The sequence below is a fragment of the Anser brachyrhynchus genome (assembly GCF_964034855.1).
Source record: "Anser brachyrhynchus genome assembly, chromosome: 10".
Classification (NCBI taxonomy): Eukaryota; Metazoa; Chordata; class Aves; order Anseriformes; family Anatidae; genus Anser; species Anser brachyrhynchus.
In genome coordinates this window covers 2,658,858-2,674,636 of record NC_137705.1, presented here as the reverse complement: position 1 = coordinate 2,674,636, position 15,779 = coordinate 2,658,858, and positions in this window count along the sequence as shown.

Below are 15,779 nucleotides of genomic sequence, written 5' to 3'. Positions count from 1 at the left end.
TAAAGACTTCTCTGGATTTTCTAGATCTCTTCTATTCATATACTCCGTTACAGTTTTCTCTTCCAAATAAATGTGACTTCTATTTTAATAGCTAGGGTCAGATTAAGTCATTTATCATCTTACACACTTCTTGGGAAAACCACCATGCTTCTTAAAATATTTGTTTAATACCACAATGAGAGAAGGTTCATAATCCTCAGACCTCAGCTGTGAAATATTAATAATAGAAATCACTTTCAGAGGTGAAAGCTTTAATGCAACAGAGTCTCACAAGAACATCAGAAATCAAAGATTTGGACTCTCCAAAAGTGACACAAATCATCAGCTGCCAGACCAGCTGCCTTGCAGAGGATTCAGTATTCATATGCCTACAGGAAAATAAAAAAAATATATATTTTTTGCAAATAGTGTTTAAAAATTTAATGTATGTAGGACGAAGCTATTTTCTATTTTCTCATTTGGAAATTCTATCTTGGTTGAAAAGCTACAGTAAAACATGCCAGGCTAACAATCAAACTACCACACACATTTAATTTCATGTAATGCCAATCTGTGTACATAGTTTATTTTTTCCACATTTTTTTCCCCTTCTCAATTCTGAGTTAGAAAGGTAAAACAGGCTTTTGTCTCTGCGTATCTTATGGACATTAAATCCCTGAAGCTGATGGAATCGTTGCTTAATGCTTGAGTTTTAAAGTATGATTGTGCTTAATGCTCACCTTGATAAACCACTGTTATCATTGGAAAGATAGATATTTAATAAAAACGCACTTAATACAAATATCTAACACTAAAACACAGGAAATCAGATGGTTTATTAGACAGCAAATATAAAACCTTTTTTTTTTTGAGTACAAATGTGTTCACACTAGAATTTACTAAATAAATTTACTGGTAAAATATATTTCTGGACAGTTTTTATAGTTTGCAAGTAAACATTTTACAATAGGAATTTTGTTTCCCATTTGATTGGGTTATTTCCCTGCGCTCAGGTACGCTACTTCTTGCTTCATGGTCTCATCCTGTATACTTGGCGCTTACCCGATTACTGCATCACCTCTGGTGTACTGTACCATTGACTCCAAAACCACCAGCATGATCCTGGAGCAGCTCTAAGCTGACTGACATGTAGACCATATTTGCTGAAAGTTCTCCATGGGTCTTCTCCCCTGCAAGTCTCTTACATGGGGGTCAAAATTTAACCCTACACTTACCCATCCTGTTGGGCTCCCACAACATCCAAGAAACCTCTCGTGCTGACAGCTGTCCAGCAGCTGACACCATCTTTCTGGTTCATAGCTCATCACTGGTAGAGACATTACCAAAAAGGTGCTTGTTTTTTCAGTGGAGAGGAAAGAAATTGAAAGGTTGCCCTGCAATTCACTTTGTGGTTTGCAGACTGATTGCCTTAATGGCATTCTCATTAAAAGTTCTTGCTGTGAAACACTGTTTTCTTTCTCTTTTGGAATTCTCTGCATTAATAATTAGTAGCTTCTTTTGGACTTTATTTATAGAAAGTATTGCTCTTGTGTCACTTTGTGCTAGACAAGACAGAAGGAAAGCACCACCATAGAAATGCATGCACCAAGCAGCTCTGTTTAACATTCTGCTAGGAACTACAAGGAACTGCCATCTAAAGATGGCCAAAACAAAAAACAAACAAACAAACAAACAAAAAACACAAAAAAAACCTCCCCACACTTCCAAGATGTGCTGGCAGGAGAGTGCATGATACCGGCTGTACCTAAGCTTAGGCTGTACCTAAGCAGGAAGGCAAATCTTCCCAGGGCTTTCAGTGGTATGTGGAAAAAGCTCTCTGTCCTCCCTCCATCCCACAAACCTGTAAAAGGCTTCGTTTTCCAGTGTCTGTCTGTCCTCTTTCTTAGGTGTGCGTATGGATGTCCAAATTAAAATCCAGTCCTTCCCTTCATTAGAGCAATGCCTGAGGAGTAACGCACCAGACACTCGAGTTAAGCCCCTGGGAAGCGAGGGGACAGTGGCAGCGTGTGTGGTGCTGGCAGCAGCATGGGGAACTTTAATTTTTAGATATTGGGAGAAAAAAACACTGAATCACCTGGGGAAATAGGGACTGCAGAAGAAGTAAGGCCTGCAGACACAGCTGCAGCAAGCAGGCCTAGCAGTGAGAGGAGGAGGACAGGCCCATGTGTGTCATTGCCAAGCAATCTGAAAAGGATTCTAGCATTAGCAGAATGGGATTTTTTCCCCCCCTTTCTATACTGTATCAGAAAGACAGCTGCAATGCAGTCTGCTGTTTGTGTGGGGAAGGTGGTGGTGTTGAGCAACTCTTGGACTGTTGCTCGTAAGGCAGCGATCCTGTGCAGGCCGTGTGGGGAGGGTGCACCAGGGCAGGGGCACCAATCCTGCACCCAACAAGCATCTTAACAGCATCCTCCCAGTGGGACCAGGGCAAAAATGGGCTGCTTAATAGCCTTTCAAAAGGCCATCATTTGTCCCTTGGAAAATAAAACATTAATCCTACTGCCTGTCTTCCAGACAGAACATGATATATGTACCACATTGGATCAGGCTTGTAAAGACAAATATAACAAAAAGCCCCGGTGAATCTGATACACTGTACGGTTTTGCTGCTTCTCCCGTCCATCTGCAAGCCTGTCCTGGTTGTTATTTTTCCCCAGGAAACAAATGCTTTTAATTCAGCTCTATAAGAGAGAAAGATGCTTCCAGGGCAGCAACCTCTGTGCCTCCCCATAGATACTGTCACACAGAACAAAGAGAAGAAAGAGTTTGATAATAATAATAAGTAATTATAATTAGCACATATTTAGTGCTTTACATTTTCAAAGCACTGTATAAATAGTGGCTAATGAATATTTGGTAAGCAAACATATCTCAAGCTTCTAGAAGGATTATTATAAACTGTGAGGAAAATATTTTAAAATATTTAGCTGACCTTTTCCTCAGTCCTAAATTTGCAATGTCTTTAAGCTTTGCTACACCTGTAACTTAAGCATACCAAGCCATTTTGTATTTGTTACTCCAATGTTATATAAATCCTTATGCCTTTAGTTGGAAGCTATCATTTTGGATGCAGCCATCCCAGACTTAACAAATGCACTGATCCTCCCATGCCATGACCAAGTACCCATGCAGAAGTAAGCCAGTTTCACCCAGATCTGACTGGTTTGTCTGAAACTGATAAAAAAAAAAAATAAATCTACAATCTGCTCCACCTGGGCAATTGTGTGGATTCCCACTGGACAAAGATGCTGAGGAGCCATTGAGGACAAGAGGTTCAGTTAGGGGGACCGTCTGCTGGTCAGGATATTTGTAGTTATTTTTCCATAAGTTAGGTAATGCATGTAATTATCAATTCTAGATAATAGAAACCCAGCTAATATCACCATGGACACCAGCTGGTGGTAAACATAGAGTTGAGCCTGCAGAGGTGGTGAAAGTGCTGGTGTGAGCTGCTGTCTACTCCACCGCATCAGTATTTTCAGGAATCCTACCAGCTAAAGTAGAGCAGGAGAACACCCATTTCCTTCTCGGCCATCTCTGTGACCCACCAGATACTGGGTCAGATGTTTCTCTTATCACAGATGGAACTGTTTGTGCTTCGTAGTATTGATAATGAGAGGAAAGGCAGCTGCATGGGCATGGTGTCTGTGCTCGAATCTTTTGGAAGACCTAATGACTCTGAAGTTCAGCTGGCCAAGTGCTCGCCAAGTCAAAACCCTCAGATTTAAAAATTCTGATGTATACAGTCAAGCTCTCCTAATGAGCATTTTTTGATGGCTCTAATTGATCACTTCTTTTCTTGTTTTTGTCCTTGACTTTGAAGTCTTGATTCATTACCTTGTGCAAATTCTCCTCCATGCCATGACAAACAATTTCATACCAGCGATTCCCCTGTTTCATTTGTATCCAAGCTGCCTTCTTTAAGCTAGCACACTCTCATCTCTTCATAATCAATTTTCTACTTTCTAAACGTCTATGGTTTTGGCACCCATATACTAAGCTTTCTTCACATGAAGTGATTAAAGTATTCAGCTTGCTCTCTTTTTTCCTTCACCTTGTCTGCTTCAGTTTGTGCTTTGAGCAGTAGCTGGGCAGTGTGTATTTCTTGCTTCTTAAATTCTCCAGATTATGTGTGATTTCTATATTAGTTTCTCTCTTTCAATTGCTTCTGCTTCGCTATCCTTACACAATATGCACTCAGCATCTGCTCCTGCCATTGCCTCTGAAAGCAGAAGTGATTTCTCCTGCCAATTTTCCACTTTCCAAAAAGAAACTGTTCTTTCAAGGCTTGATCTTGTTTTGTGCTTTAAGTCAGCGATAATATAGCATGCGCGACATGTTAGCAAACTGGGGATAAAACAAGAAACACAGATAGAGCAGCCAAAATAGTTAATACCAAACTCTAATAAGTACTCTGCTTTGCAGGCCAAGAGATATACCACACTACTTGAAATGTCACCAAGCCTCCCTCTACTAAGAGGTAATCCAGACCCCAGACACTCAGGTCAGACAAAAGGGTCTTGGATGTGGGGCCAAACACAGAGACAGGTCTGATTACCTGATTTATTTTTCTTTTTAGTAGTAATTTCTGGTTGACCAGAAACAAAAAAGTTTAGTTATTTCCAACCACTAGGGCACATGAAATTAATTTTTCCACATATTTTCAATAGGGAGCCTGTCTTATATTTTAGGGGTGTTTTGATATTTTGGAAAGTTCACCTCATTTTATTTATTTATTTATTGTATCTGCTTCACATATCACAGTTTTTGATCTATTCATGTAGGATGGAAACAGTGATTTTTTCTCTGGCTGGGCTATACATGTAAGGTTTTCCTAATAGGAATGTAAGTGTATTCAGTGTGTGCCATGATGTATCACCAGCTTGATATAAAGTCTTCAGGCTCTGCATTCATAGAAATAATCTGTAATACATAGCTGTTGCATTTAATTTTCTTTAAGGATAGAGGTAATCAATTTCCAGTTTAAAGAAAAAAAAAAATCCTAAATGGTGATGTGTGTATGTGTGTGTGTTTTGCTTTTTGTTTGTTTTACCATACCAACTCATATTTTCTGTTAGTGCTTTTTCTCCTGTCTTGTTCTGGATGCCCATGTAATGCAAAAATGTAACAAAAGTTAAGGTAGGTGTCATCCTAACAGTATTTCCAATTAATCAGAAGTATAAAGCACTGTAAGTGCTTAACCAAAAGTGAACTTTTTGACTTACTATTGGAGGTCCATGTAGTCTAGATGGGCTATGTAAGTCCCCAGCTCCTAAGAACGTAAGGTCTCTGTCTTTGGTAGCCCTGGCACAGCTGGCAACGCGTGGTGACAGCTCGCTGCATTGTTCCTCAGACAAGCAACGAAAGAATATGTGCTCTAAAGCTTAAGAGTGAAAACACAGGAAAAGAGACATACCTGAGAAACAGATTTCATTCCTTCTGTGAAGAGCCAGGCTCAGGTTCAGACTCTAGCCTTTAAAAATCTAACAAAAAGGCAAACCAGATTCTTATACCCGCTGAAAAGGTACTAAACTGTTTAGATGGTGGGTATCATCAGGCTGCTGCTCAGCAGGGAGCTCTAATTCATCAGCATCAGGGTTTCCCCAAAGCTTTCTGCCTACATCTTCTGCTTAGCTTGGCAGGGACATTGTCAGAGAATAAAAGACTTCTTCCTCATGTCAAAGGGCTGGCATTCATCAAAATGATAATACTTTTTACCTAGAGCACCTTTTAGATGAGGTTCATGAAGCCTGTAAAGGGAAAGATGATAAAGAGAAAAATGTTGCAGGATTTTTTATTATATTTTTGGCACTAAAATTGATACTACATGAAATGGAAGATTTTTCTTTTCTAAGTTTCCTTTGGCTTTTACTTTATAAATATTCCTAGGTTAAGTCAGTGAACTGTTTTTCACACAAAGCACAATACAAAGCTTGTTAAGGTCAACAGAAAGCTTCTTATTAATTTCAATGGGCTTTGGATTGAGCTCCAAGTGCAAAACTGCTCACTGAATTAAAAAGAAAAAAAAAATAATGCTGAAGTCAGATAGGCACACCTTCCAGGACCAAGCCCTTCTCCACAATAAGAACAGTCTAAATCTAATCCATTAAATCTTCTGTGAATCTTTCCACTGATTTTTATGCGCTTGGGTTCAAGTATGTAGTACGTACTACAGTATAGTAGTATACTGTATTTGGATACAGTAGTATTCAAAGGAATGATAAATGGAAATGGAAACCCTTGGATGTCCTAAAAAAAGGGCTATCTAATCTTTCATACTAGATTGATGTACTCTAGAAAGAATGGGAAAATAAATAAATAAACAAATTGTTTGCAAGTCTATAAGTGATCAGTAAGTCCATTGTTTCATTTCAATAAATGTTTATTTTCATTTTTTAAACTGTTTATAAAAAATTTTATTCTGCACTACATAACACTTTTGTGTTTCCATTTCCACCAAAAACCTTCTGTTTGGCGAAGGGTTGTAATGAATAGTATGAAGCAATTTGAAAGCATACTCATGCTCTCCAATGACAGCAATGTTTTTAATGTTTTTATATTTTATTATTATTATTATTACTATATCTCTTTAGTTGTTTTTACAATGATGCTACCCAGAAAGTAAATAATTTTCACAACACGCATCTAGCCATTTGCAGAATGGGCGTGCATGTGATTTGTCACCATTGACTGTTTCGAATGCATTGGATAGATCAAGATATTTATGCATAATTATGTTAGACTTATGGCTAAATTTCAGTACAGATCTAACATACTTATTAAAAGCTTAGCCTTTGCTGTGACTGGCATGAATGATTGCTTTCCTTCTTCCATGATTTTCCAGAAGGTCTTTAAATCCAAACCATGTTGTGGGACATATTAGTATTCATTACTGGTCCACCAATATCTGTCAGAAGTTCATTCTAACTAGATTCTATCATAGAAACAGAAATGACACCAATTAAATACGTTTTTAATCATTATCAAAGTTGGTACTACCTAGAAAGAGGTAAAAACAAGCCCACCATTAGCTTCGCATAGTAGAGCTCGGTTTTAAACTGACAATTACTCTGAAAACTCCTTCTAAACACCTTTCTTTACTGAAAAAAAAACTTATCCTTTCAATCATCCAAGTGAAAAATAATGATTTAGTGTTCAAGCTATAGAGCAACAATATTTTTGTGACAATTAAGACCGAAACAGAAACTTTGAGCAGAGAGGTTTCGGTGTGTATCTGTCCAAAATGCTTATAATTAACAGGGTTATAAAATAAAAAAGGCACAGTAAACAAAATCTTAACAAACTTGTGCAGATCAAATGAGAAAACCTCACTTATTTTCAGCACTCCTTGTAATATTCTTTAATCTCCTATTTATTTGCTTTTATTTAAAATAACAATGACAAAACTCATCCAATTGTAAATTGCAATGCAACCTGCCTCACTTGAATATTTAGTTAACTTATGAAAACAAAGTGTTAATGGTCTCTTTCTTTCTTTAGAAACACTGAAAATTTGTCTCATGCATCTCATGATCTCATTGCAAATATTTGGGCAGGGTTATTCCTGATCACAAAGTTGATATCAAGTGAAATAAGGGTCAGGATGCCTTGAGTAATGAAGACCGTCACAGTCATACAATGACAGCAACCCACCCTTCAGAGTTCTGAGCATCACTCAGAGTCAGTAATGGCATCAAAACTAGTAGCTGGAATGCAAAGGAACTCTCTGAGACTGCATCTCTGCTTATTTTCTGAGTGCATGCGAACTATTAACTATATGTAACTGAGATGTAATTAAAGATCAAAATTAAATACAGACTATATGAAGAAATTATTGAGGAATTATTTGCCTTCATTTTCTTCTCCCCTCAGAGATGGAAGATTACTGCAGGTTCGCTCAGGAGATTGCACATTGCCAAGGCCAGGGTGCGTAGGGTTGGAGGTGGCTGTAGCTGCACTGGAGCACACAGATGTGTCTGAGAACATGCTGGCAGATACAAAATTTTCGTATGCAGTCTGATCAGTTGTATTTTGGGCTAATTTAAGGAAAAGAACTGCAGACCTGCTTGTTGAGCTCAGTCATCGATGCTTTTCAGTGGCAAATCTATTCTCTAAGAAATCAGAGATTTTTAGGAAGACTTTGAGAAAGCCGGGGAAAAAAAATGACTTACAGAAGAGCTGGGAAGTTCTTCCACTATCCTTTGTCTGAAAAGGTGCTCATCTATCCGTATCAGATGAGAGAAAGCTGGTAGAAAATTTCTGCCACTTGGTTAGAACCAAACTGGATAGGGTATGGGGGGCTGGGTTTAGCCTTCTCAGTTTGCTGAGAACAGCAACTGAGAGAGTTATTAGGTGCCTTCAGTGATTTATCACCCACTGTCATCCCCAGATAAGCTAACATGTTTGCAGTCCAATGGAGTTCAATGCTTTGTCTCAAGTTGCTTCTTCTTGCATGGTCAAGATAAGGAGATCTTGGGCCTTCTAAACAAGCTGAGATTCCAAGAAAGTTTAGAGGGCAGCAAAATGTTTTCATGGGCAAATGTCTAATTTACATTTCAAACTTCACCTCTTAGCCTTGGGCTATCTGCTCTCTACTGGTTTAAGTCACAAAGAAAACAGGAGGTCACTGAATGCCAAAAAAAAGTACAAAATGGTCAATTATCCAACCTTGACTCACTTCTACTATCTGTACAATAGCCTGAGTCATACTTCCCTGGACTTAGGTATAATGCTGGTAGTTTTGGTTTTTAGCACCATCCCTACTTTAAGTCAGGTTTCAATGTTTGCCCTCTCCGTTCTAAATGACACAACCTTCAAGTGAAAATATTATGAAAATTGATTTAAGTGCCTATTAAATTAAACATCCTTAAATATAGGGCTGTTTACTTTTAATTAGCTATCTCTGTATGCTTACCCATATTTGCAAAGGCACAGAGAACAGTGTCTCTTAAGGTTTTGAAAAACTGCATAAAAACAAAAGAATAAAAGACACAGTTATCTGCACTAAAGATGAACCTCTACTCCAGACGGCTCTCATAGGACAGCCCCAGCTCCTGTGCAGGAGCTCCACATGCTCACCCAAGCCCTACTACGCCTGCCCTCCCCAATTTTGGGGTGGTCTCTGCTCCCATGGCCATGCTTTTCCCCTCAGCAGGCAGGAGCTCCCAGGTCAGCGGGCTTCCTTAGCATTCAGCTTTCCTGGAAACATATGCATGTTAGCAGAAGAATTAAGTTCTAAACTTTGTCTTCATCCTTCTCGGAGGTAGAAGAATTGCTTCAAAAGGGATGATGGGGAATAATGAAAATAATGAAGAACGCTACAGGAACCAGAATATTGATTGTGCAGCACTGCTGTTTGGGGAAGCAATTGGGGATCGTACGGGTTGGGGAGCACAAAAGGTACAAAAGCTAGCTTACCCTTTAAAAAAAAAAAAAAAGAGAGAGAGTGAGAGACTATTATACAATTATCTAGATATTATCTAGATGATCTTGATATTTCTTGGCTCCCCACAGTGCAACATGATAAAGCCTTGAAAATCTTGACTAAGATTTCTAAGAAATCAGCAGTAAGATAGGACTTAACTTCTAGATGAGGTAGGTACATGCATCTCCCCCATTTATAAATAACTTAGGCAAAACTAATTGACTGCACCCTCACGTATAGTATCTCCCAGTCTCCATAGGGGACTATTCAGATAGACCGCACACAAAGATAATTTAAAAGCTATTTTTTTCCAATTATTTTTCTTTAATAAAACTTAGAACACAAAATATTTACTAGATAACTCACTTCCTTTGGCCAAAGAAGCTTCTCCTGCAGTTACGTTCTTCTGACATTCCTACTTCTCCTCCCAAGCCAGCCTGCCACTGGGCAGCAACTGGAAATAGCAAAGTAAAGTGGAATGCAGTTCCACTGTTCAGGGAAGCAAGCATAAAAGCATTACAGAAACTGCAGACATATAGACTCTGCCCCTTTGGATGAATGCTGGCTTTTGGCACTTTGTAACAGGTTAGGAACCTCAAAATTTATTGTAAACTTAATGCAGCTTTACAGCCTATCTTCAAAACATTTACACAGACACTAAAAGATGATGGATATTTTCAGAGTGTTTCTCTTCCCCAGCAGTTTCCCTCCCAGTAACACTGCACAAGCAGCAGTGATTTGAAATGTATTATTGATGTATCTTTGAAGATCTATTATACGATACCTCACGTTTATTGCTATTATGCAACTGGCTTCTAAGTGTCCTCTTCTATACGGAGCAGAGCTGAGAAGATATGATCAGTATTATTATTATTTGTATTGCAGTGATAGAGGCACTAACCCAGCAGGACACTGTTGATTTAGATACTGTACAAAGACCCAGGATGACAAAGTAACTGCTCTTTATGTTTTACATTTTAAATAAACCAGGACAACAAGACCAGGAAAAAAAAGATACAGTACATGAATAGATGACAGAGAATGAAGTGCACAAGAGATGGATGTGTGCCTGCATCCGTAAAGTTAATGAGATCCATACTTTGCCTTTAAAGGGAGTCTCTCAATTGACTCCACCATGACAGAAAGTTGGAGAGGTGAATGAAGAGCTAGATAATTAGGTGCCAATACAGAAATCCTGATTGGGAAGGTGGGCAGAGTAATGGGGAGGGCAACACTTTTATTATTATTGAATCTTGAATGTTTTGTTATACCATGGTTTTAATCTCTTTTCATGCACAATGTTTTATAGATTATGTAGCTCAGACATCGTTTTCTTTGTCCATATGCTCTGGTCTGATTTATTCTCACTAATGCTGCTAACATCGCTAATGCTAAGAACCGAACCAAGCTTACAGTGCAAAGCACAATAGATTTTCTGTTAGCGTTGATTTAAGCAGAGGTCCAGGATGTTTCTATAGCCAAGATGAGCTGTGAGCACAGCATTACCTTGGCAGGGAACGTCCCGTTGGACAACGTTTGCTAGTAAAAGATAACGACAGAGTGTAAACGTAACAGTATCTCCTAATCAGAAAATGAGTTGGCAAGAGCAGCAAGCAGGAGAATGACCTGAAACGTTTAAAGAGAGCAGCCAGAGCAGAGGCCATTGCCTTTGGATCAGATAGATGCTAAATTTTTCTTTAGCCAGAAAGCACAGCAGCAAGGAAACTCCAGGGGAGAATACCAGTGGTTTTGTGAAGCCAGCAGATACATCCATGTCTTATATGAAATGGCCTGATTTTCTCATTCAGAAGAGTTCTGTGTGCCCTCAGATCCTAAACATGTTTTTCAGCTTTTGATAATTTGTTCAGTAGTTCTCAGTCCAGGTTATTTTCAATGCTTATCGCGGGTTCCATATAGTCTTCAACCCCATGAAGTGTTAGGGAAAGAAATGTTCACATAGCAATTCAGCAGTAATCCGACCTATAGGAAGCTGAGTACTCTAAATTAGACCAATTCATAAAATAGTAAAAACAGTCCGTGTGTTGTCTATTCCTGTAGTGTTGCAAATATATATTTAGCATGGGAAGCTACATACAACATGGAAACATATGTATTACTATTTTGTATTGGGAATATATGGTAAGTTTGTGTAGAAATAAAATTTCTAGTTTTCCAATACTTTGCGTAGTGATCTACATTATGAATTTCAGGAGCTCTTTCTCAGGCTTTCCACATAATGCACCCATTCTACTTGGTTTGTTTGTCATTTTTTTAATAACCATAGCATTTCAAAGCCTGGCCTTTAAAGTCACAGAAATTCTGAAATGCAGCTGCAGCTATTGGATTCCCAGGTGCAGATTAATCACACCTATATATAATCTGGATGTGAAGCAGGAAAGTACAGACCTTATGATGCTCTGTGTTACAACTAAAAAAGCCTTCATTTTGTGATTCCTTATTTTATTACATTCTGTACGTTTCCTTATGTTTTAGAGCTATTATCAGATGTCTGCAATTTCTGATTATTTTTATTCTACTTACTTCAAATTCATGACATTAAAATTTTCTTTCAAGTGTGGCCAATTCTTAATTCTGTGGTAGCTGCACATCTGCACAATATTTTGATGGTGTGACAGTAGCTGTTGATAATAATGCATTTGTGTAGCAGTTTTGGCTAACAGCTGTCGGAATGCTGGTAAATTTCTAGTTATTACAGAAAATTAGTTTTCAGGCAGAGCAATCATGTCCCAGAGCTTTGGGGTACAAGTAGTCAGTTGGAATCTAACTCAGGGAAGAGCCTCAGCCATGTGCCTAATAAATATATGCATGCTGGAGATTATGACTGTGAGGTGATACACTGAAATTGTCACTATCCAACAAGTTAAAATCCAATATGGTTATATGCATTTTCAGGGAGGAATCTATATGCTTACAAGTGGTTGTGTGCATATATTTTTGTGAGTATGTGATTCTTTCCTGGATCGCATCTATTTTCAGCATCCCTTTACTATTTGTTCATGCGCTTTTTGTAACGTTCTGGATGTTATGGCAATAAGAATCCATTTCAAGTATGATATTAAAAATGAAACAATTCCTTAGTCACCAACTAAATTCATATTTTTTTTTTCTAATTGATGAGAATTATATAAAAATAATTAATGTTCGCTGGTAGAACAGATGGAGCAGTGAGCTGTGAACACTTTTCCACATGATAATGTACTCTGGTTCTGGCTGATGGTGTTGCTTTGTTTCTTTATTTTCTCACTAACGACACTTAGACTGGAAAAACAAGAACTTTGGTCTTTTTCAAGAAGTTCAAACTCAGAGGCAGGGTAAATGGTATTCAAGGACAAAGAGATACTGGATTTTCATATGCCAAGCTATTTCAATGACTGTTTTTGGCTGCTCAGTATTCAGCAAAATCAAGCTTTGAATTAGTTTGAAAGTAGTCACAATGTTTATCCCTCTAACCATGGAGAAACACTGAGGTCCAGGACCCCAGCTGAAGGGATGTCCCATCTCCTTTCTCATTAGTGAGAACTATCCGTGCACTCTTGTTCAAACTTTCACACCTGCACATATTTATACAAACTTTCATGTTTGTGGATGAGAGATTACAGCATAGGGAGACTCACCTAACGAATGTTGCTGGCTGCCACTCAAAACTTCCACTAATCAATACAGAAATACTGGAATTTGTATTGCAACTGGCTGGTTGTACTGCAAAAGGGAACTGTGAGAGAAAATTAAGTAACATCTGTTGCATTTTCATTAAATAAATTTTAATGTGGTAAAAATAAGCAAACAGCAGGATCCCATTTCAATTAATGGAAAAGTACAGTAGAATGAAGAAATAGGTTGAGTTTGTTCACTGGTTGTGTCCGGGAGAGAAAATTCCTCTTCAGGATTCATTAACTGTCACTTGGTGACAGTTCTGGGAAGCTTCCAAATTGCACTTTAGTGCAATTTATTGCAGTGCTATATTTTAAGGAATAACAATTTACACAAAAAATAGTTATGAAATTTAGATTGGCCTAATAAATATATTTTCCATTTGGTGTTATTTTTTCTTCTATTGTTCATGCTTAAGCATACAGAAAACTTTGTTACTTTTATTTTAATCCTGAAATTTTTACCAAGAAAAATTAATGAGAGTCACCTAACTTGTTTTTTATTTCAAATGACAAGTCCATCACAGAAGTCTCTGGTTACCATAATGTGGTAACATAGCCGATTTTTAGACTAAGATTTTAGATTTTTTTTAGACTCTTATGCAATTCTGATAACACCTACTGTGTATCTACAGGGACTCTAATTGAATGAATGAAATTCAAATGAATAGTGTTTATAGAATGTCAGAAAATATGCTGGTATACTGCTTCTTACCAGTCACTGCTCTATGTCAGAGAGCTGTGTGTGTATAAAAAGTGTCTGAATAGATGTGTTTTCCTTCTACCTCTTTCCCCTAAAACTTTGTGTAAAGATTTGAGACAGGTATGACTGAATATAGCTCTACATCCAGCAACGAATTGAGTTTCTTCAGCCCATTATATGGATTTCAGAGACTAAAACCACATTTTTAAAGACAAAACAGTGTGAGGCTTAGTTCTAGGGATAAAAGCATTGATTATCTACCAGATGGGTTCTGTTTTATTTTTGTATTGGGAAGAAAACCTGTAGGTAAATTTGTTTTTGTTTCTCCCAGTAGAAATTTTTTGACTATTTAATTAAAGGCCTCATTGCCCCATCATTAAATTCAAAGAAGCATATCTAATGCAAGCACTTAAATGTAATATCACTTATTAGTCTTTAATGAAGAGAAACTTACTCTTCCTCTAAAGAACAGCTGTAAAAATAGTGCCCATGTCACCCACAAAATTATATACTATGAAGTGTATTAATCTGTATTTAATGACTGTAAAAGTATTCCTTTATAAAGGAGAGTGTTCTTTCTTGTTTGGCTTCGCTCGTAAAGGAGGTTAATTAAAGGCAGAGCATCACAAATTCTGTAACGCTGCAGGTCGTTCATCTGTACCAAAGTGTAACACAATTCCACAAAATCTCATTGGCAGTGATCATATAAATCCAACTGCTCCTCTACTCATCTGAGATCGCTGCTCTCTCTTGTAACATAGCTCCAGCTTTCCTGATCCAACAGCCATGAAATCTGTCATTAAACATAAGAATGATTTGATCCTTTTCATACTGTTTTATAAATATATACATAGAAAATATTGATATTTGTGAAGGAAAAAAAAAAAAAGAAAAGATCTGTAAGTCCAACTACAGTTTTGGAGATTTTTCCATGCAAAGGCCACAAAGCATTGATTAACTGTTTTATGTGGTCTTGAGGTCAAAAAGCCGAAGTTCACAATGCTCACAAAGTTCACAAAGATCTACATTTGTACTTCAGGGTCATGTATTTGGTGTTTTGGTAGTTCAGTGCATTTTTTTTTTTTCTTAAGCAATTCAAAGCAATTTAATATTCACCATGCCTTGTGAAAAGTTTTGAGATTTATGAATGGGAAGTATTAAATAAAACTGATAAATCTGAGTACAGAGATATACTTAGACAATATGGAAATGAGGTGGGAGAGTAGGAAATGTGACAGCAGAATAGATAAACATGGACCTGTTTTCATTTACAAAGACCTTCAGTATGTATACGGTGATTATTTACTGCATTGTAAGATTCTGAATTGCAAAGAGAGATTTCACCAATGTGATGTATTAAAGAAGTGTCTATTGATAGCCCACTTCTCAGTGCACTGTCTCAAACATTTTTAAGGATGGCAACGCATCCCACAGCCATCTGTTTTACTTGAGATGTCAGATTGCATCAGTCAGGTTATTCCTATTAAGTACCGGGTGCGAGCACGCTCACTAGCACACCTGACTTGACAAGTCATATTTTTTTATTACAGGGAAGCAAATCTGTTTCCTTTCCCAATATCACTAGCAAAAAAAAAAACAAAAAAAAAAAACAAAAAAACAGGACTTGAAACAATTCTGTTAGTTACCACCATAAAAGCTTATCTGAAGTAGACCTGCAGACAGCCAGTAAAGCCTGACATATTTACTAAACCTGCTGTACCCTACTGAAGAAGTACATCAAGGTTTTTCCAGCTTTTTGTATTTCATTCTTATTTGCTCCTCCTTCACCTTGCAGATTTTCTTAAATCAGTCACTGCTGGGTGAGAAGATCCCAAGGCAACATCTTTGGGGACGGATTAGAGCAGAGGTGTGCATGATTTCCTCCTGTTCCCCTGGACCAAGCTCTGATCCTCCTCTCCTCATCCTCACCCTGCTAGGGCGCATCCTGCCTGCTCAGAAGTACAGCGTGCAGGACACTTAG